The following is a 23,247-nucleotide window of genomic DNA, read 5'->3' on the forward strand; positions in this document are numbered from 1 at the left end:
AGCTCCCTGAAAAGTAAGCTCAATGTATACACAGGCGTCGAAGAGGAGTGCACGAAACAGGGACAAAATAAAAGGGGATACTGTAAGAGGGAAAAGGGAGGAGGGGATGGAGGTGAGTCACGAAATGGAAGTAACGCTGGAGAAGCGGCCGAACATGCGGCAAGAGGAACGGAGCATTCGTCATGGCAGAACTTGACAGCTCGCCCTCAGTTGCTTCCGAAGATTGTACGAGGCGCGAGGTGAGAGCCTTCCCGGCGCCTCTTCTTCCCGACGGTGCGGCCCAAATTATTGATAAGCACAGGCCGTTAGGCAGCTGCCAAGGGCAGCAGCAGCAGCGCCGGCCGCCGGCGAAGGCAGCAGAGCAGCTCTCTCTGCACCGAGCCCAGACTGAAGAGAGCGAGAGAGAAAAAAAAAATAGCGAAGAACAGGGTCGGGTCGGGAAGCGAAGCTGCCTCTTGCGGGTCAGAGGAAGTGCGCGCCGCTCTAACATTCTCGAAGACGTGAAGCTTTGCTCAGCGCTGCTTTGCTCGACTTGGGGAGCGCGAAAAAATAAAAGAAAGAGGGAGAGAGAGATAGAGGTGGGGGAACGGCCTCAATTCCTGGCTCACTGCATCACTACATTTGTCATCGTCTCCCTCGAGCATGTATACTATATGTAGCATCGGGCGTTAAGCGATACGAAGCTGGAATCAGCCACGTACGTTGTGGCAAAGAGTTCTCTCAGGAGGTCTCTAACCTCTCCCCTACACTCCCCTGCGCACCTTTCATCTTTCCTTCATACTTTCCTGCCTCAGTTTTCAACCTGACAATGAGAAGGAAGAGAAGAAAAAAAAAGAGAGAGACCCTCCGGAAGTTGATGGCTCGCTATACTCGCATTTCCGGATGATGCGATTGAACTTCCGGTAATGTTCTTCGCGTTTCTCGCGGAGGGAAGATTTTGGGCGGTGCATCAATATGCATGGTGTCGCTCGCGCGCGCGCTCGACACCATTCAGGGTGTGTCGATTGATACGGGTGCGTGTGTGATAGGAAGTGGGAACGTAGGGATCTACGAGAAAAGGGTTCAAAACAAAATCCCAGAGGACTGACGGTCCCAAACAGCAAGATCCGAATGCAATTTTGATTCGGCGTTGTTGAATACTGGAGCAGGAAATGCGAAGGAATTGGGGACAATTTGTTTTTCGAGCAACAAAGCTCCGGCATTGGAAAAAGGAACGCATCGCCTACTCCGGGGAGCGCATTGGCAAAAATGAGAACGCGCGCCGAACAAGAACTTTCTTTTTTTTTCCTTTCAATCAGCAAAGAGCATCCAATCACGGCAGCGATGCATCTTTTACGAAGCTAAATTTCGGCGAGAACGGCTCGGAACAAGAACCTATAGGCCAGCGGGCCTGCCCGAGTGATTCATATTTAACAATCATTTCACTCAGTGGTTTCGCGCAAATCAAACACGATGTATAATTAATGCGTGCTCCTCCCTGTGCGCGCACGGGCCTAGCAAAGGAGAAAAGAACACAGAAAACACGTATGACCAAATGTCAACTGAATTTCCGATTCCAGTGCAAGGCGAACTGAAATACCTGTTCCCGCTACGACTATTTCATTAATGTTTCATTCAGTACCACATTAATTTTTGTTGCTTTGCTTCATCAATAGTGGCGCCTTCACAGTGTATCATTTATTTTCTTTGAGAAAAAGAGTAGACTGCATAATAAGTTTGGCGTAGTTTTATCATATCCAGTAGAGCCAGAGTAATACGCATAATATGTAACGCCATATGGCTCTGCTAACACCTTTTTCATGCTCTGATAAAGGTCATTCTTTTTTAGATTAAGTCTGGAAGTAGCTGGAAATTTGTAGCAGTACAATACAAGATGTGAAGTTATTCACCACTCTTTTATGTATCTTATTTTATTTACTTAATTTATGTGTGTATCTCGGTGTTAAAGAAAGGCGGGTACGTGCCTGGAAAAATTAGGTAATTAAAGAAATCACCACCCATGAACTTTGTGCATTCAATTGAACAGTTTATTCTTTGAGCGATATAGAAAAAGACAAGAAGATGCATTCAGAAAATCCGAATCAGTACATGTTGCATAAGAAATCAAGTTAAGCTGATTACAATCACATTGCAAGGACAAGCATACATGGTAACTGTCAATGCAAGAAGGATTGCAGTGCGCATTCAGATCATTTTTTATACGCCCGCGCATACGCCAAACGCTACATTTTAACTAGCAAAGAGACAAAAAAGAAGTCTCAAATATGTCGCAAGTGGGTTTAGTCACCTTTCCGGGAGGCAAGTAAAAACAAACAAGCAAGCAAGCAAGGAAGCAAACAGCATACTTTTTTCTTTTTTTTACGTTGCACTTGGGAAACAACTAGGCGTACCGCCTGTATTAAAAAGTTGATGTAAAGTGACTGACGCGCTCTTCGCCTTTCAACTCAAATTAGGAGGACGAGGAGAGGAATGCACCAGTCACACCCTAGCTACATGTATGCAACAGTAGCGAGTCGTCTTTCTTGACACACCACCATAATCGTTTTGCGACAGCGTTTAGATTAGTGAGTGAATAAGTGAGTGAATAAAGATAAAGATAACGTGTGGCGCATCCGCCCTCGTCCGAAACCAGCCGACACCTGTTTCAGGCGATTATCATTATGCCGGTGAGCGGAGAAGAGTATCTCCCTCCCTAAATACGACACGCCAGCGTTTACAAGCTACCAACTACCTTCTCCTGTCGCATTGATGCGATTGAATTCTCTAGCGCATTGCCGCCGTTTACATTAATGCGATGCGCTAGAAAAAGCGATGTGATGCGCCGTTTGTTGCATTCGTGTAATCGCCGCTCCTATAGGCTAGGCTAGTAAAGTCTCCTCGGCTGGCTGAACTCGCAACCTCGGGCATCGCAACAGTCATTTTTTCGTTCCTATCGGACAAACCAGAGATGTGTCGATGCCACACCTACTGTCTTGCAAAATATACAGGCGGGGTGTCGACTCACGCGTGCGATTTGAGCACTCGTTATCTTTTTAAAAAAGCTGTTTTTTAGGCTGCCAATATAAATACGCAGGTAATCATGCGCGTTCTAGCTGCGCCCATTTCCTATTGCTCATACAGCCAGTGTTCAGAGCGTACGCTCTTCTCAACAGCAGTAGGCGTGGCAGACGAACTTCCATGACGCGGAGTAACACACTGTAACCCTGTATTCTCCGGCTACCCTAATCGGTTGAATCTGGGATTGGGACGACGCGAGTGGCACTAAAAGACGCAGGGCCCACAACCCTAGAGAGACACAGTACATGCTTCTGGGTCACACTCGTTTCGGCTCTGCGTCTTTTTATCGCCCGTTTACGATGTCTCAATCCTGGAATAAGCGCCAACCGGAGCGCACTTCTTTTCTCTCGCCGCGCTACTTTCTAGCGCAACGCCTGTCGCCGCCTCCGTATGCTCTGCAAGGCTGCACGATTTTAGTGAGGCGCCCTCGCGCTGGTGCGATGCTTCGGCACCGGCTGTTGGATCTTCCCTCGTCCGTGAAAAGCTGGGCCTTGTTGCTCAGAGGCTTCGTCGCGCCGGCAAACGTCTCTCGGGGGACGCGCCCAGCGGCGTCGGGCCGAAAGGGGAGAAGACGCGCGTCGCCATCTTGCGAGAAGCACACCTTCCCACATCCTCACAACCTCTCCTCGAGCCTTTCCTCCCTGCCAACCCTCAAACGATGGTATCGGCAGCGAAAGGCGGCAAACTCTTGTATGGCTTCCCATATATGCGTCCCACAGCGCCCATTTTCCTCACTAAGCAGGGTTGCCTCACTCGGGAGGCAGAAGAAGAAGAAGAAGAACTGAATGAGAGAACGCAGCAGAAGCCCGTAAACGGGAGAAGTGGGGCTTTCGTGTGGCCGAGGAGCATGGATCCAATGAAGGGAAAACGAAAGGCAATCCAGATAGGGTCAAGTCGTGGGTGAGTAAAGGAAAGAGGACTGTACGGTTCTCACAGAACGTAAAAGAAAGTAAGAAAAGAAAATGGCACGGAGATCCTGTTCGTAGTCCTGGAAAATTTTCCTCGAATTCGGAAGTCTAAGCCTGGTCCATGCCCTCAATCAGAAAAAGAAATAATAAAAATAAGAAAGAAAGAAGGCACTAGACCTCCTTTTGGTGGATGTCAAAGACAGCGAAAAGCCAGTCAGTTTGGGCTCGTTGGTTAGGATTTGTGTTAAAGCAAGTAAGTTGTCAAATCAGTGGACAAATTAGCGGATACACAGCACATACAAAACGAAGCAGGAGGAAATGAGAAAGTGAAATACAGAAAGGTTAGCCAGTGTAAAGACCAGCTGGTTACGATGCGCTGAGGCAATGATATAAAGGTAAACACAGGGAGAAAGACAAGATAAAGCCAGTAAAAATACATTCTTGCCTTGCGTCTGGCGGTCTCTCAGAACAATGAGAAATTCTTGATTTTAACATCCGAAAGGTAAGGTATGGTTTAGGATTAAAATAAGACATGGTTAAGAAAGAAGCCGTAGTTGGAAGAGATAGAGACGGCAATGGATTGTATCGGGCTTAGTTGTGAGCACGTGGGTGCCTCTAATGGGCACCGAAATTTCTGTGCACAAGTGTTACCGTGTTCCACTCATGTCCTTGAATGACGCCATTGCGACAGGGTATCGCAACCACGACCCTCGCCACTGTCTCCATCATCATTGCCGGTGCAGTAGCGACAGTGAATCGTGCACGAAATGCACACGCACGCCAGAGAGGGCAGCGCGTCTGTGGGTAGGTCATCGAGGCCTCTATCCAGCGGCCGTGCCTCTATTACTACTGCGGTAAAAACGGGGGGAAAAATGTGAGTCTGCAGACTGATCGCTACAGCAAAGCTATACTACGAGCTTCAAGCCACGTGTGAAAACAAGTGAGGACTCAGAGAAAAACCCTGAAGGTGGGTTGTTGTTGTTAAAATGCTCTACCAAACCAAACAAAATAAATGGAAATAAGCAATAACTCTAACGGCGCGTCCCTGTCGAAAGTACGCCACGCGTCATGGTTGCTCAGTAAATAAATAAATGTATAAATAAATACATATTTTAAATGAGGCCTCGACTTTTGGTCAGCACGCTGCCGAGGAGGATAGCCTTGGAGGGGACGGGTGGATGTTGCCCGGTCAAGAAAAGAGATTCTTGAAAATAAAAGGAAAACCTTAAATAACCGAGATAGAAACGAAAGCGACAACTTGAAGTTGACAGGCTTAGACGTGTCAACTTCAAATGTCGCAGCGACGCTGCTGTGGCTTTCTGGGCCTGTGAAAGGTGACGTCGCAATTCCAGTTTATTGTCCAGTTTTTCTACAAGCGATTCAGCCGGCTCAGTACGGTTCGCAGAGAAAGCCGTCGAGTGTCAAAGAAGAGGCGGCCGACGACATTTTTTTTTTCTGTTCCGCTGCAGGCAGCACGCTGGCTGACAGTCATTTTAACGAAAAACGAATATTTGTGGCTGGGTCGCCTTACTGTAGCTGCAAGCCCAACAAGAAAGCATGCTCACTTTGTCTTGCAGCTTTTGTCATGGGGCACAGAAATAGGGACCGACTGCGTTCTTTTCTTTCTCTATACTTCTTTTCGAACCGGTGGAGGTTTCTTTAGAGTCATTACCTATACACTATGAAAAGAGTCAAAAGCTGGCAGCTAAATGATGTGAGAGTAACTTCTTTATTATTATTATTATTATTATTATTATTATTATTATTATTATTATTATTATTATTATTATTATTATTATTATTATTATTATTATTATTATTATTATTATTATTATTATTATTATTATTAACGGGATGTAGTAGGAGAGCTTGGCACCTTTATGTGGCACCAGGCGCTCCTCGTCACTTAGCAAAGAAAAATGTTATCACAAAATATCTCACAAAATACAGTCAGTCAGCCCGAACGCAAAGTTCTGTACAGGAGTCTAGGAACGCACAAAAGATAAACATGTGTATACAGTAGCGTTCGTAATCACACGTACTTCGAGTTGTCCGGAGAACGAATTTCTTACTCCCTGTTACCCTGACAGTAGTGGCAGAGTCCCTCGATACTTTTTTTTTCATTAAGTGTTATTAAGAAAAGTGATGTTACGGGGAAGGGAAAGAAGAAGGTGACGCGAACGAGAGGAAGACGAAGACTCTGGTCGTTGCCTGAACGCCATATTTCTTCGCTTGTAAATACATTCTTCTACACTCGTGGGCCTGCTTTCTTCCTGCAACATTTTGGTGGAGGTGCTGGGTACAATCACGGAACTTCGCAGCGGACGTCATCTACCTGCTGCCACAATGGCAGATCAACCGACACAACCGGCAACGCCTCAGCAGTCCACGCCAACGGTCATGCTCACTCATCTGCGGGACCCGGGGACATTTTGTGGCACGGACAACGCCGACGTCGAGGACTGGCTTGCGATGTACGAACGAGTGTGCGACAACAACAGGTGGGATCCAACAATGATGCTAGCAAACCTCATGTTTTATCTGAAAGGAACTGCGAAGCAATGGTACGATACGCATGAAGCTGACCTAACAAGCTGGGATGTCTGCAAAGAAAAAATGCGAGACCTGTTTGGCAGACCTGTCGGTCGTCAGTTGGCAGCAAAAAAAGAACTTGCATGCCGCGCTCAGATGTCCACAGAATCCTATGTCATGTACATACAGGATGTGCTGGCTCTCTGCCGCAAGGCTGACAACACCATGACCGAGGCGGACAAGATTGGTCACATACTAAAAGGTATTGCAGACGACGCCTTCAATCTCCTGATGTGTAAGGATTGTGCCACTGTGGATGCAATTATAAAGGAGTGCCGGCGCTTCGAACAAGCGAAAGGCCACCGCGTCCCTCAACATTTCGACAGACTGCCCAATACCGCCGCGACATCTTCGTGCGAAGACCCGCCGCGGTTCGTTCAGCCGACAGGATCAGAAGATATAACGCGTATCGTTCGCCGTGAGCTTGAGGCCATGGCTCCGGCTCCAATTCGTTCCGACTGCCGGGAAAGTGTGCCCGCTATCTCGCTTATACAAGCGGTCGTTCGGGAGGAAATAGCGAGTTTGGGCATTCCATCTCTCTGCTCGGTCCGCCATACGAACACCTACCAGATTTCTCCGGCCGCTCGCTCCCAGACGCAAAGCTTTCCGCCACTCCGCCGCAACCCCGCTGACTGGCGCACAGCGGATGACAGACCCATCTGTTTTAATTGTTCCGGTATTAGACACATCGCCCGTCATTGCCGTAACCGCTGGTCGTCGTCTCCTCGGTGGTCGTCTCCGAGTCACTACCGCCAAGTACCAGACAATCGCACTTTCTCGCCCTACACGCCGCCTAGGAACATCAACGCCGACAGTGCTCCACCAAGATCCAGCCGCTCCCCGTCTCCGCAAGGCCGACGGTTCCGTTCGCCTCTCGTTCACCGCTCTTCGTCCCCATCTGCAACCGGTCGCTTCCCTTCGGGAAACTAGGCGATGCAGCTCCCGGAGGTGAAGCTGCAACTCCGACCCGGCCCACAAATCCTCTGTTGACCCTGCCTACACGTGGAAACCTACTGGACATTGAAGTTGATGGTGTTCCTGTTACATCTCTCGTTGACACAGGAGCGCAGCTTTCAGTTATGAGCGCTGCTCTCCGCCGAAGGCTCAAAAAGGTTCTGACGCCCGCCGTACCGTGCACTGTGCGAGTCGCCGATGGGAGTACTTCACCTGTTCTTGGAATGTGCACAGCACGTGTGACCATTGCGGGCCATTATAGCGTTGTTTTATTTATCGTCCTTGAGCACTGTCCACACGACCTAATTCTCGGCCTCGACTTCCTTTCTTCTTTCTTCTTTCTGGGGTTTTACGTGCCAAAACCAGTTCTGGTTATGAGGCACGCCGTAGTGGAGGGTTCCGGATTAATTTTGACCACCTGGGGTTCTTTAACGTGCACTACAACGCAAGCACACGGGCGTTTTTGCATTTCGCCTCCATCGAAATGCGGCCACCGGGGCCGGGATTCAATCCCGCGACCTCGTGCTCAGCAGCGCAACGCCTTAGCTGACTGAGCTACCCCGGCGGGTCTCGACTTCCTTTCGAAACACTCTGCCCAAATTGACTGCTCCGCAGGTGTCGTACAGCTGGATCTGCCGCTTCCTGCCGACGCAGACGCAACAACTTGTGCTTCACCCCGCTTATGTTCTGCTGAGTTTGCAAGGCTGTCTCCACAGGCGGCTACCAATGTCCTCCTGACGCCCTGTCCTCCCGTACCTGATGGCGTGTACGTCGTGTCCCCGCTTACTGACGTGGTTTTGTCACGAAATATTGCCCTACCGAGCACCTTAATCCGGATCGTCGAAAACTGCGCTCGGGTGCCCATCCTCAGTTTTGGATTTTCGACGCATGTGCTGCCACTCGGCATTGCCGTCGCACTTATCACTCCTTTGGATGAATTTGAGATTTCTTCTTTGGCCTCCGAATCCTTCCTGAGTACCAACGCACCTTTGTCACCCATTCCTTCGTGCTCGACGCCTGCGGACGATGTTTGTAAGATGATCGCCCCTGACCTTCCTTCCGAGCAAACAACAGCTCTTCGTCACCTCCTGTCATCTTATCGGGATATCTTTGATTTGGACGACCGTCCACTTGGTCAGACATCTGTTGTCACGCATCGCATCAACACCGGTGACGCCAGCCCCATTCATAGGCGGCCATATCGTGTCTCCGCAACAGAAAGGGCCATAATCCAGAAAGAGGTCGACAAGATGATGGACAAGGACATCATTGAACCTTCCAGTAGCCCGTGGGCATCGCCGGTTGTCTTAGTAAAGAAAAAAGACAACTCGTGGCGCTTCTGCGTTAACTACCGTCACCTCAACAAGATAACAAAGAAGGATGTTTACCCCCCTGCCTCGCATTGACGACGCTCTTGACTGCCTTCACGGATCCCAATACTTTTCATCAATTGACCTCCACTCCGGCTATTGGCAGATTAGCGTCAACGAGATGGACCGTGAGAAAACCGCCTTCGTCACACCGGACGGTCTGTACCAATTTAAAGTCATGCCCTTTGGATTATGCAATGCGCCAGCTACATTCGAGCGCATGATGGACTCTCTGCTGCGCGGCTTGAAGTGGTCTACATGCCTCTGTTACCTCGACGATGTGATTGTGTTTTCGTCGAACTTTGAGAGCCACCTGAGGCGCCTCACCGAACGACTCAACCGCACACTAACTGAAATGCTGGCCCTGTACGTTTCCGACGATCTGGGACGTCGCTTTACCGTACATCACTTTCGCATACAACTCGTCCCGTCACGATACTGCCTGATTCTCCCCATTTTACTATTTGTATGGCCGCGACCCCACCTTGCCATTCGACACGTTGCTACCTTCTGCGGTGCAATCATCCAGCACTGGTTACGCTCGCGATGCTATTGCCTTAGCCGCCCAGGCCCGAGAGGTCGCCCGTCATCGCCTCACAGTCTCGCAAGCTTCTCAAAAACGACGCTACGACCTTCGGCACCGAGACCACCATTGTCCTTCTCTGGACGCCTTCACGTCGCGTCGGCTTGTCTGAAAAACTACTTTCCCATTATTCTGGTCCATACCAGATCATACGACAACTGTCCGACGTGACATACGAGATCGCCCCAGTCGGTCAGCCTTCAAGGCCTCCCAACGTCACCAGCGATGTTGTTCACGTCGCCAGGCTCAAGCCCTATGTCCCCCCCATTAAGCGACGCTCCATAACCTGCACCGGGACGGAGGGTGATGTTACGGTGAAGGGAAAGAAGAAGGTGACGCGAACGAGAGGAAGACGAAGACTCTGGCCGTTGCCTGAACGCCATATTTCTTCGCTTGTAAATACATTCTTCTACACTCGTGGGCCTGTTTTCTTCCTGCAACAGTATTAAGGGACTATCGCAGTAGTTAGAAGCTGAAGACTGTGACTGCAGTGCCCATCGTCAGACCTTTCAGTTAGGTCATCGTTACCATGCTGTTGTTACCGCGTCGTCATCATCAGGCCACCTCCATCCATATTCAGCACGCGCCCTCAACATGGCGAAGAAAAACAAAGCGTCTCCCTCAACCACCACCGCCGAGGCCACTGGGAATACAACTCCTAACCCTGCGGTAATGCACGATTGGGAGCCGGGTGCATGCACTAACTACTGAGAATAAGTTAGCATTCGCGGTGGTGGATATTTTGTTGTACAAACATGTCGAGAAAAAAAAATCTGTGGGTTCCATGCATATGTGAGAGTCAGTGGTAAGCGAAACTATTTTTTTTTGTCTGTTTGTTTTGACTTCACTTCTCCTTCGCTTCTAAGTGGCTCAACGCTTCTCGCTCAATGCGCACCCTGGTTCCATTTTGCTCATTGAAATTCTTTCTTCACACTCGGCTGTTTCTGTTGCCGACTTCTTCACGTCTCTTTAGGCGACTTCAATTTTTCTTGCCGACTTCTTCAAGGGTCTACAGCTCAACGCTCCTCACTCATTGAAAGCTCTGGTCCAGTGGCACTAGCTGTGTATTCGTGCACATACACAATGGTACATACACAGTGGTTAAAGTTTTCCAATTGAGCAAATGACCAGTGACCCAATTTGTATAATCGGCAAGACATCAGAAGCCAGCACCTGTAAACTTGGGAAAAGAAGCAGCGAAAGCTTCGCTTTATTTTTTACATCGAAAGCTGTATATGGCAAAGCTAAACGAAAAGAGATAAAGTGTCTGGTTGACTATTCTACATTGCGGAAAAGAAAAAAAAAAAAAACACCGCCCAAGCACTCCGTACAGATGGTTAACCAGCGAAGCGGAAACGTGCGCCCCCGGTGTTTATTAGCAGTGGGTTAATCCCGACGCTGTATTGAAGCGTTTCTCAATTGTTGATTACATCTTTGTGTTTCTAGTGAAACGCAAGCGCCAATGACGGGCGGATGCTGCTAACCACGACACCGAGCTAACTCGAGATATCGAACGCATGCAACAACGGCGAGCCGACGAGGCGGCCTTGCAGGCAGAGCAGCGTCAACGTGGCAATGGCGGGAACGCGTTCGCCGGGGTCAACGCCCGTTTTCGGTGGGAGTTTCTGTAGCGGCACTTTGGCTTCGGCAGCGACGAAACGTCCACGTTGAAATCGCGAACTGGAACGCAAGCGCCAATGGCGGACAGATGCTGCTAACCACGACCCCGAGCTAACTCGAGATATCGAACGCATGCGACAACGGCGAGCCGAGGAGCCGGCGTTGCGGGCAGAGCAGGTATGACGCAGAGAACGACGTCACTAACGGCACTGCCAATGGCGCGCGCGCTTGGGTGCGGCGTAGAGAATGACGAAACTGACGGTGCAGCCAATGGAGACGTTTATCGAAACATGGGACGAACGGTTTTTCGTTTCGCCTAGCCATATACAGCTTTCGCTGTAAAAGATGAATATAAAGAAGAGAAAGTCACAGGTAAATGCGGTGCGCGTGCGCGGAATATTAATACTACACAGTCAAAAGCGCTCGCACAAAGCAGTCGTTTTCAGAAAGCAGAATAGTGCCTTCCCTGCCCTCTGGTTCGAGGATCGGTGGGGACGAGGATATAAGCGAGGGTTATTTGTGGTAGAATGAGACAGGACACACTTAAAGACACTGGCTCGTTTTTTTTTTTCGGTAATTTAGTGGTACATAGTGTCCGGCAAAACTACGCGAAGTTGGCCAACTCATTATTGATTTCCTACTAAAGAGCACGACGCAAGCGAACAAGGTCTGGAGAGCTGTGCTGTTTAGATGAACAGGAGGCAACGCAATCAATGTTTTCATTTTAGGCCACTGATCGATCCCTTCTTTCTCCGTTGGGTGATAAGCTCGCCTCCATAGACACATTATTCTGCTGAAGACGCTGACATGGTCCTGTCGGTGGCTGATGGGCATGTACGGCTTGTTTACCGACCAACCTGGCTCTCGTAACCAGGCTATCAAAAATGTATGTGCAGTATATTATGTATGTTCTGTATATTACTGAATGTATGTCCACTATATTATGCGTGTATTCGCATTTCCTGCGTGTACGTGCTCTAGTTTGCGTGTGAATATTTACAGATAAACCATCTCATGCCACTTCTGCATTATGTAAATTGCCTCTTGTACACCATCAATTGTATATAACTGTCATGTGTTTACACACATTAAACATCATGTAAGTATATGTGCCAAATTTGTTTATCCATAAGTGTGTTATTATTCGCTGTTGGTTTAAGTAGCAATGTATTGTACACAGCATCCTGGAGTCTCACATCTCTGTAAACACATGTCGTGTGTAAAGCGCACAGTTGCTAATATCGTATCGTCCTAGTGGTATTGTGTCGTCGTCACATCTCGCAGTGTTCGTATCGTCTGTTGTTGAATTAATGTTTTTATATGCAGAAGGGGTTGAATATCACGAGCTATCCCATTAAGATGTCTGGTGCATTACAGATACATATGAGCAGACATTATATGGGTGTACAGGCTTTATGTCGTGATATATTGTTTCAGTACGAATAGCCAAGTTGCGCTGACTGGCACTACTAGGACGGTCGCATGAGAGCATACTACTAGATTCACCGCACAAGAAAGCTCGAAGTCCGACTCAAATAACACTTCGCATTTTCGCTTCCTCCCCCCCCCCCCCCCTCCCCCACATTTTTTTTTTTTTTTTTTTGTGTAACAAACTTCTGATGCTTAGTGACGATGTGCGGACGGACGTAACAGTTGTTTGTTTTACCTATAAGCATTAGTGTACACGATTTTCCAAGATATGGTCCCCTGTAATATTTTTGTTATCTGTACACTAATAAACATCCCTTTGTAAAAAAAATATATCGGTGGCTCTAATGACCACAGCAGATTGTATTTTACTTATGGGCTACCAAACAAAACAATGAACTTGCTTTTGTAAAAAAAAAAATATCGGTGTCGCTCATGACCACAGCAGATTGTACTATATTTATAGAATACCAAACAAAACGATAAACTTGCCGCAAACACTGTCATAGTTGTTCACCTCGTAAAAATACCAAAGTGGCTTCATCAAGAACTTGTGATTTTGCAGTTGCTACTTGTTCACATCGATCTACGACGAACAATGATAAAACAATAAAAAAGGAACGAAGTTCAGCCAGTATCTCCAGTTCTTCAGGTCACCGTTTAGAAGAGTGATTGCGCTTTTTTTTTTTTTACGAGCACTCTTTGCGTGTATCGCATCGCACACATCCTCACGCAAATATGAACGCTCACTTGAATCGCGCATATTCTAAAGTGCGATACAGATTTCCTCATTTTCTTTAGGAGGTTCAGAAACTTGCACATGCCACGAAAGACACCTGGGAATTTGCTTTATTCCCAAAAGGCGAAACGACACCGAATGTGGAGCGAGAAGCGCAAAAGGTAGAGGTGCAAGATTTTGCCGCGAGACAACGAAACGACCAGCTCATGCGTCATTCGCTGAATTTAAAATAATGGTTTCTGTGACACCACAGGATAGAGCGTGCATTATTTGCAGCTCTCGGACCGCGCCGTGAAAGAAAAAAAAAAGAAAGGTGTTCTTTTCTTTCTTTTTTTTTCGCTTTTTTTATCTCGTTCCCATCGCGAGACCAATCTGCTTTTGAGTCATTGTCTTGACTGCCGGTTGCGCGATGTCGTAACCACGCTGAACGTCGTTGGAGCTCGTCCGCTGGACCTTTCCGTGCTTTTATTTTTACCTGGGATAAAAACGACCTCTATATATCGTTTGCTGCTTTGGTAAGAATGGGAGCCCCGTCAGTCCGAGAAAGGAAATTCATTTCGTAAAAGCGTGTCGTTACAATCGCCGAAAAAGAACAAAGATAATTCAATCAGCTCAGTGGCCGGAAAATGATGGCCACTTTGGCCCCATCAAGAGGAGAGGAAAAATAAGTCCGGGAGTCTAATCTAACTCGTATACAGCGCGACGATTGCGACGGTGAGGCGTGAAATTTACGTACCCCGTAACTTAGAGGCGCCACGCAAGAACGTACTGAGACGTCTTTCGACAAGCTTCTGAGTCGTTGCAACACAACAACAGATGCTTTTCATGCCAGAGAGCCCTACCGAATGCATTTCGACACAGATAGATCCCGTAATGCCATTTATAGCAGTGTTTCGTAACAAATGCGCTGAATATCGATGAATAAGTGATCTAAACCGGGAGAGGGAGAGGAGGTTGTTGGAGAGAGGTTGAGTGAAGAGCGGCAGCTGATCAAAAGAAAGATGGAATGAGTGCGTTGACGTGATCGTGGCACAAGAGCAAAAGCAACTATTTTTTTTATTTCAGCTCAACCATTGTTTTTTGCTTGTCCGATTCATCAATTTGTTATGTACTTATAGCTGTAAATTGGTTGCTGAGTAGAGAATGAAGCAGAGAGTGGTCAAGGCTCGTTGTTTTCTATCTTTCCCATTTTAAATAGAAAAGGTTAAAATGGAGAAGAAGGAAACAGTCACGTTCCGCGCATCTCTGTAGATAAATAACTTCGCTCACTCAAAGGCACGCATCTATATCAACATAAACGAAAACGGGTAGTGACAACCGCGCACTGATCGTCTTAGTGTGAATGGGCAGGTTGGGGCAACAGCCAAGGAGGTCTCACATACTGATACTAGCAACGTGAACGTGACGAGTTTTCTCACTGAGTAAACACCGTAAAAAAGTAGCATGCAGATTCCACGCACTGTGGAGATCGTTGCACGTGAGGTTTTCGGGACCGGCTGTGGTGCGTAAACTTGTTGATAGCCAAACGTGTTCAGATAACGTTTGCGATTGCAATTGGGAATAGACGGGGGATGACCTTCGTGAATGCTAGCGAGAAAACGTCGATGCAGTGGGGCACGACTATGTTTTCTTTCTTTCTTTCTTTCTTTCTTTCTTTCTTTCTTTCTTTCTTTCTTTCTTTCTTTCTTTCTTTCTTTCTTTTTGGAGGAGGGGAATCATTTTTTTCTACATTGATGAGTTCTTGAACATATTGGCGAGCTCGCCTTATATAAAACTGTTAGTTGATAGTCAGCACTCTGTACTGTGCCTTCTAGCTTTTTCCTGAGCTTTGAATGGGCTGAAATACTGCCACAAAGAACGCATCACCAACTGACTCGCCAGCAAACATTATTGAAATTTATTCCTTATCACTTGTACGATGGCACCCAATTTCTGTCTCGCTTTTGGTATGAATCCTTTCTGTTCCTTTCTGCTTCCACATCCCACATCTTTTTTCGCGTGCCATAAATGAAGATCGATAGTCAAGGCTTTGTGCGTCACGTCATTTTTCCTGTTTCATTTTGGTTTCTTTTTTTATTGTTGTTGCTTTCTCGCATCTGCAACTTGTACTAGCTAGCCAAATACGGCACTCGTCCATCTGTGTCCCGTGAAATCGCGTAAATTCTATGGTAGTGGCTTTTTTTTTTTTTTTTTTGCATTTGAGCAACGCCACCACGAACGCGCTCGGGAAAGGGCTCATCGTCGACGTGGCGATTCTAGCGTGAGGGCTTCCGAAGCTCAGGCGAAACTTCAGCGAAGAGCCACGGACCTCGAGTTGAGGGAACGCGATGTTGAGGCCAAACGTCAGTGAAGAGCCACCGACCCCGAGTTGCGGGAGCGCGATGTTGAGGCCAAACATCAGCGTCGTCTAGCCCTCCAGGAACCCGTCAACGATGCCTCGCCAACGCTAGCGCCAACTTCCCAGGTGCGACGGCCAGGTTTCAACGCGAGTTTCTCAACCGGAACGTTCGTGATAGACATGTTCGTTTGGCTGAAGCCCAACGACGATACGCCCATTCTCAACATGGGGGCAATATTCACTACAGCAGACCCACCATAGTCACAGCTTCGCTGGCTTCCATCTTCACAGTAAGTGGAAGGGCTCTGATTTTTTTTTTTTTTTTTTTGCGAATATTAGCACAGACACCAGCCGCCTCGTGTTCACAAGTTTTGAATAACAACTTAGAGTAATTTGATAAACTTATCTAATCCTCCTGTTTATGAACTCTTCCTGATAAAATTATCAAATGCGGCACGCTATGCGCAATGCGGGTGGGTGCCTGACTTTTGTCGAACGAGATTTTTAAAAGCAAAGACAGAGCGCCTGCTTTTGTCTTCGGCTTATCAAGAAAGCCGGAGACAGTTTCATCACCACGCCATTTTTTTAATGTTTATTAACGCTGAGACCTCGTTTATAGAAAGCTTCCTTTACGTTTTGTTCCTTCCAGGTTCGTAATTTGTTCCTTTTTTTTTCTGTTGGCCATTGTGTCCGTGTATAAAATCTCTCCAACATTCTTTTTGTTGTATATCGCTGTTGCTGTTTTCGTGTCAAAACCTTTTATCTCTGACAAGTGCGCGCATGCATATGTTCTCTGTCAACTTAAGGCGTCAAATCTTTCTCTCTCCTCTCTATCTGTCTATCTATCTATATTTCTCACATAGAGAACTTGACACGTTTTACTTTCCTGAAACGCGGGAAAGAAATTATCATTGGGCCTTCTTTCCAGCGTTTCAGTGATTCGGCGATGCAGTGCTGCCAAGTCTAGAAAAATTTCCCAAGATATTAGCGATTTTAGGACTTATTTAGAGGGGGGGGGGGGGACAAGAATTTTTTACCAAATCTAGGAAAATCTTGCGCCAGGGCGTGGCGGAAAGAAAACCTCGTGACGTGGGAATCCACTGCTACGATCCGCAACTACCGATACGAGGGACTGCTTGGCTTGACCGGCATGCTTTGATCTCAATTGCCGCAGACATCTTCGCATTGAAATGCGAAGTATGAATTATGATCGTATTACGGCCCGCTGAACGCATCTCGCCAAGTTAACGTGGATGTCCTGGGCTTGAAGCAATGCCATCGAAGTTCGTACTTCCGCAGTGATATCGATTTCTGTGCACTTAGAATGAAATATTTAGCTTTAACCGGGCGAAACAAATGTATGCAAAAAGCTCCAAACAAAGGAGCACTGGCAAATATTGGCGCAAGCGGTCACGTGTACACCTAGTGCCGAGTACTGCTAGCGTTTGTGGTGCTGAGCAGCCGACTATGCACACGTGTAATAAGTTTTACCGCAACCTTGGACAGAGCCTCAGTGGTCATGTGCTTAGGCGAGTTCTGGTATGAAGGAAATAAAAGAAATGGGCCGCGCAACGGCTTGCTTCGCTGCAAATGCATGTGCAAGCGCGTAAGCTTGGTGGTGTTACGCTTGTACATGGCGCGCAAGAAAATTTTATTGACCAAATTTTACAATGGTGTCGCAAAGTGACACACTGTTTGGACAATATGTTACATTCTGTAAGGTCCGGTGTCCACCTTCCTTACAATTCTAATTAGGTTCTGTGTCAATCTTACAAACTGCGCTATTTACTGGGTTTTCTAAGCAAGTTTACATTATGATATTAACTAAACCAATCTAACTAACATAAAACAACTCTTACAGCTCTGGCACTTGTCGCAGTGCCTGCGAATGGCAGCGTACGCGTTTTCCTTCTATGAAGGTCATTCCCGAAATTTCGATTTCTATTTGCGTGCCTGCTTGCGTGCGTGCGTGTGAAGAAAGAAATGTAGACACGAAGGAAAGTAAGGGGGTGTAATTTGCTATTCCTTTCTTTTTACCGTTCTTTCTTAATTCTTTTTTTTTTTTCGTTTTCACTTGCGATCTCTTATGAATAAAGTATAATGCTGCAAAACCGAACGGCCATCTTTTTTCTTTTTTATTTGGTGCCCTTCACCTGAGAAAACAGTCCTTCGTAAGGAAAGCTCCGTTCAGGCGATCAGTATCGAGGGTTTAAATATTATCCGAAGGTCTCAGCGCTAAGCCCCGCGTATAAGCGCCCAAAAGCGAGGCCTTTGGCGTACACGCGAAAGGTGTCCGCGCTGGGCAAACACGACGCGCGGTCCCGTCAAATCGGGGCGAAGCGGAGACGCCGGGCGACCGCAATTAGCGCCTCCGTCCTTAAGTCAACACGAGAACTGATTTGGCGCCCGACGAGCGTCAATAAACGCGCGCTGGATCACATTTGACGCGGCCCGAAAGGCCTCGTCACCTTCAGCGCGGATTTATATCCACATTTCGCTTCGCAGCCACGGGGTGAACGCAGGGCGATACAGGTGGACGCTAAGGGACGTAGAGGAGAGAGAGAGAAAAAAATGCAGGTGGTCACACAGAAGAAAGCCTTGAAGGGACGCTAAGAAGAAACACTAAGGCAGTTTGGAGAGATAACGTATTTTCCTATATATATAATATTACGTATATATATATATATATATATATATATATATATATATATATTATTACAGTCGATGTAGCCGCATTAGTAGAAGAGGAAGGAGTGTGAGCGGAGAAGACGAGAAAGAGAACGTTTTTGCCCGTCCGAGTCGCCAAAGCATTCCTTTAGGTCATGAACGAAACGTTCCCATGTTGTTAATAATTCTTCGTGATTCTCAAACCACATCAGGGCAATATATATATATATATATATATATATATATATATATATATATATATATATATATATTTTTTTTTTTTTTTTTAAGTGTTTCAGCGAACACTTTCAAAAATTCTTCAAGGTTGCCTGTGGCAGATAGCACAATTCTAGTTCATGAGCTGGCCTACTCGAAGAGGCGGACATTACTTGCACAATAAATTGAAATGCATAATTGAATAATTAACATAAATTCACTAATTAAATTTGTAACTAATTACCTGATGGCCCATATTGCAATTTACAATTTGTAGCCGTGGAATGGGCAAGGTGGATCCACTTGGAACGAATTCTCGGGATGACACCAGTTTCGAGCCATTAATTCCCGAACTTTGCGGAGAAATGCATTGACCTTCCAGTTAGTTTCTTAACAAAATGTCGTTTTATGCATTCAAGCACAAAATTAACTGGAACGCCAATGCATTTCTCCGCAAAGTTCGGGAATTAATATCTCGAAACTGGTGTCATCCTGAGAATTCATTCAAAGTGGACCCGCCTGGCGTACTCCACGGCTACAATTTGTTCATTGCAATATGGATCATCAGGTAATTAGTTAAAAACTTAATTAGTGAAATTTTGTTGATTAGTCGATTATGCATTTCAATTTCTTGTGCAAGTAATGTCCGCCTCTTCGAGTAGGCCAGCTCATGAACTAGAATTGGAATATCTGCCACAGGCAACCTGAAATAAATTTTGAAAGTGTTCGCTGAAACACCCTGAATATATATATATATATATATATATATATATATATATATATATTGTAAGACGACACACGGTACGAAGGCAGAAGAGCCCTTGCATTTCAATGCAGCGAGCACCAACCAAACAAACGATGATGATTATTATGAGGATGGGTGTATATACAACTGAAGACGATGATAACCTACACAGTTAGCGCTCAAACTAACTTTCCCCCCTCACGAAAGTGGGCGGCAGCGCCGCAAGTCAGAAAAGATACGAACGCCGAAGAAACGGCTTCATGCGAGAGACGTGAACGATTTCGGGGTGGTGCGGCAACGGCGGTCAGTAGCCGTGCTAACAGGAGCTACGCGATAGTTTACGGCAGATGTGATTTCAAGCACGGTGTACGGGCCGAGATACCTGTGAAAATTTTTTTCACAGAGCCCCGGCACTCGAACAGGTGTCCACAGGAGCACTTCGTCGCCTGGGCGGAACGAAATGACACGACGCGTCGCATCACAACGGACTTTCCTCTTGTCCTGAATGGTCGCGGTGTTGGCGCGGGCAATTTCACGGCAGTGGTCGATGCGGGCGGCGAACTCCTCTGGTAGAGATGTAGATGGGGCGGAAGGCGTAGAAAGAAAGGTGGTGTCCAAAACAAATGATGGTGCACGGCCGTACACGAGGAAAAAGGGGCTGTAGTTTGTTGTGCGTTGAACGGCAGTGTTATATGCAAACGTGACGAAAGGAAGTCAGTTTGTGGTCGGGTTTAACATACATGACTTCAGAGGCAGCACTAGAAGGAAGAGCTGCCGTGTCAGCGTAGCGAGTGAGATGGTCTACGGCGGTGACAATCCAGCGGTGACCCGCGGGTGTAAGCGGAAGGGGTCCGTATAAGTCTATCTCCACGAATTCAAAGGGAACGGACGGGCACGGCAACGGTTGTAAAGGGCCGGCGGGAAGAGAGGTCGAATGTTTTCGGTGTGTGCATGACGCGCACGAACCTACGTACTTGGCAACACAAGTGGACAGGCCAGGCCAGAAACAGCGTTCGTAGGTTTTGTGAAACCAAAAGTGGCGAGCCGTTGCGTCGTCGTGAAACGCTCGTAAAAATTGTAGTCGAAGTGAGCGAGGGACGACTGGGACCCATCGGTTATCGGTTGGGTGGCAAACTTGCCGAAATAATGCGTATAATGCGTAATGCGAAATACCGCGTATACACGCAAAGTGCCTCGAGTGGCCAGTCGCGCGGCAATTGTGCGTGTATTCGCGGGCTTCTTTCTCGCTCGGAAAGGCACTTTTATGCAGCACGTATTCAGCAAGAGAAAGCTGTATCGGGAGTCTTTCATGTCGCCCTACAATTTTCTCATTGACAATTTTCATCTAATTATAATATTTGATAATTTAATTATTAATTAGGACTAATTATGTACTTAGGCTGAATGCAAAAAAAAGAATAATCTGTGTATCTCCAAGCGACGGCAAACAACATTACCACGGTTCTGTTCAGCTACATGGCGTTTGCATATTTTAAACGTTTGGCTAAAGTCACGTGGGACACCCTGTATAGTCGTCTGGGATGACAGTAAATTTGAAGCTACGAACACTGACGTGTCGAATGCATCTGGTGTACCATGGATGCGCCTCGCCTCCAACGCCGCTGGTGGCGCTGCTGATCACGCCCGCGTTGTGAGACGCCTGGTAGCTACCAGGGCGCTGTTGCTGCTGCACATCAGCAGTTACCTCTTAGCTCAGGGTCGCCCCGCGTGGCCAACGAGCTCGGGCTTACCGCTGAACATCCCTATTTAGGCCATTGCTTCGCCCTGCGGGTGAAACTGCCAATCCTTTCTTCTTTAACTTCATGGAAAAGTACAGATTCAGTGGCAGTATGATTTCAACATAACACACGATAAGCAGGTGCCTTCAGAAGGAATGGAGCAAATAGAGGAACGGTAGAGGTGAATAGAAACCGTGAAGGCACTATTCCATAAAAGCACTGACGCTGCAGACAAAGTTATAACATAGATTTAAGCAACTAATAATGGTGGCGCATGTACGATATATATCTGACCTGTTTAAAAATGAGCGGGAGAAGGGGAAAAAATAGGTCAAGTGGACACCAGACTCTTGCGCTGTAACAACCCGAAGCTGCCTACACGTGCCCTGGCATAAAGTAAACTATAAGAATCGTGCAGAGATACGATGACGCGAATAGATTGGACGCGCACCATGGTCTGTTCTACTCGAAGTAACACGTTCGATATGAAACACACCGGAGTAATAACGGTGACATTCGCAGTGACTCTGAAAATCGATGTGGCGCTGGGGTGTGTGGTTTTCATGTTGGGAAGCGATAAGTGTGAGTCGCCACGTGGAGAGTCACTCGTACTGTGCTATTTACTGGACAGCTAACCGATGCGCCACTGGCAGGCGTAAATGTACAGAGCGAGCGACCAGGGCTCGCGGAATGATCGTATGTTAATAACACACCCGAGCTTCCTCTTGCAATTTGCACATCGAAAATGGTCGGGCTTCCTGTTATTAAAGTGAGTAATGTGGTGTATTTATCACAGATTTAGTAACAGTACGAAGAAGTAGAATATGCTGGAAGCTAGAAGAATGAAACAGACGATTAAGCGGGCATGCAAAGAAGTATATTACACGGGGCTTAATGAGCTGTTTTAATTTGCGAAGCTCTTTTAAACTACGGTGGTCTGAGTAACGTTTCGGTATCTGCGCAAGCATTTCCCACTTTATCCTCATTTGGCGTTAACCCTGCTGATATGTCGGCTTCTATAGGTTTCTTTTGTCTAGTGCAAAGTAAGGAGTTAGGTCTACGACCACGGTTATCGCATTCCGATACGTTAGGACTGCTAAAGCGCCAGTGCTCAGAAATTTCGGCTCATGTTAATTAAAAAAAAAAGGAAACACAATGTGGCCGTAGTTGGCCCGATTCCTTCCTTTATGGCGTCCCTCATAGAAAAGGTGTAGTCTCGGGAGGGTATTATTCAACCAGTCAGCCAATCAATCAATCAATCAAGCAAGCAAGCAAGTAGCAAGCAAGAACGAACTTCTTTGTAGTAAAGTGATATATATTTCACCTAGCGCAACAAATCTGATTCATATTTATTGTTTATTGCATCAACGACCCGCGGAAATGAATTGTGAATACCTCAACTTTATAAAAAGAAACAGTCTGGCATGCTTCGGCTGCCCAGCTAGTGGCATCGGTGTCTTAGTACGTATCCACTTTTTCCGTAACACCGAAGCTTCAACGAAGCAAGCATAAAAGAACATGGAACCTCATGTTCGCTCATTTATCTCTCGGTAATAACGCGGCCCCTCTTGAAAACGTCTAGTGTATAAAATTCGCCAGCTTGAGAAACAGCAAAAGCTTTTATCCGCTTGGCTGCAGGAGCAGAACTAAAAGAATGGCGCACTGAGAAGACAAAAAGAATAATAAATGAATAACGAAGAAAGAAAAGGGGGGAGCGCACTGCTTCGCGCACCGAGAAGCTAAACCTGGGCTGACAGCAGCCGCCACGACTCCCAGACACCCTCGGTGCCGCGTACTCGCCGCAGTTCTCAACTGCGAGAGAAGCAGCGGGAAAGGACGAGGGAGAATGCGGAGAGCTGGGGAAATTGGGAATCCCTTCTAACGCCGGCACTCTCCTCTCATCCCGACGCCCACAGCAGCCCGGCTCAACCAACCTGGAGGAAAAGAAAGAACAAAACACACAGTGGTTGGGAGACAAAGTGGGCGCTCGATTTTCGGTCGGCTTGTTCTCTCTTAGCCACCGGTGGCGGCGGCGGCGGCGGCGACGCCACAACGACCCAAAATGCGCGCCATTTGAATTTCAAACGCCGGTGACGATGACGACGCCGTTGACAAATCACCGCTTCCCGTTTCGGCCAACCCGGGCCACATCTCCCCGCCGGTCCCTCGCCACCGCCGCCGAACGGGCGAAGTCGCGCGGCCAGCAAGCAAGTAAGCCAAACGAGGCAAGCAAACAAGGCAAGCGAGCAAGTAAAGCCAAACTCGAGCAAGTAACGCGCGCGATCCAGCGA

The 23,247-nt window shown here is 47.2% G+C and overlaps 1 pseudogene; it reads right to left on the reverse strand.

Annotated features, from left to right (window-relative positions):
• Positions 1 to 305: 305 nt before the first annotated feature.
• Positions 306 to 23,247, reverse strand: part of LOC119448556 (putative uncharacterized protein DDB_G0271606) — a 140,234-nt pseudogene continuing 117,292 nt past the window's right edge.

This window comes from Dermacentor silvarum, chromosome 4 (assembly GCF_013339745.2).
Source record: "Dermacentor silvarum isolate Dsil-2018 chromosome 4, BIME_Dsil_1.4, whole genome shotgun sequence".
Classification (NCBI taxonomy): Eukaryota; Metazoa; Arthropoda; class Arachnida; order Ixodida; family Ixodidae; genus Dermacentor; species Dermacentor silvarum.